Below are 265 nucleotides of genomic sequence, written 5' to 3'. Positions count from 1 at the left end.
GGGAAAAAGTTTTGCCTCCCTGCTCCGGTGGGCAAGGGTGCAAGACTTTTTTTTCGCTAATGAGGAGAGTGATGAAATGAGAAAATCACTAATCACTCTCCTCATTTGCCAGACCTTGAGGGGGGGGGGGGGCAGTCAGAGTCTAAGCGGGCGCCACTGAGCCCCAGCCCCACCCCAACAGTCTGTTTTCACTACCGCCAAAGGGTTAATACGAGAAATGTATTTATTTACTATTGATAAAGGAAAAACTGAGGACAATGCAAAT

The sequence above is a fragment of the Penaeus monodon genome, chromosome 24 (assembly GCF_015228065.2).
Source record: "Penaeus monodon isolate SGIC_2016 chromosome 24, NSTDA_Pmon_1, whole genome shotgun sequence".
In the NCBI taxonomy this organism is placed as follows: Eukaryota; Metazoa; Arthropoda; class Malacostraca; order Decapoda; family Penaeidae; genus Penaeus; species Penaeus monodon.
This window is presented reverse-complemented; position numbering follows the sequence as displayed.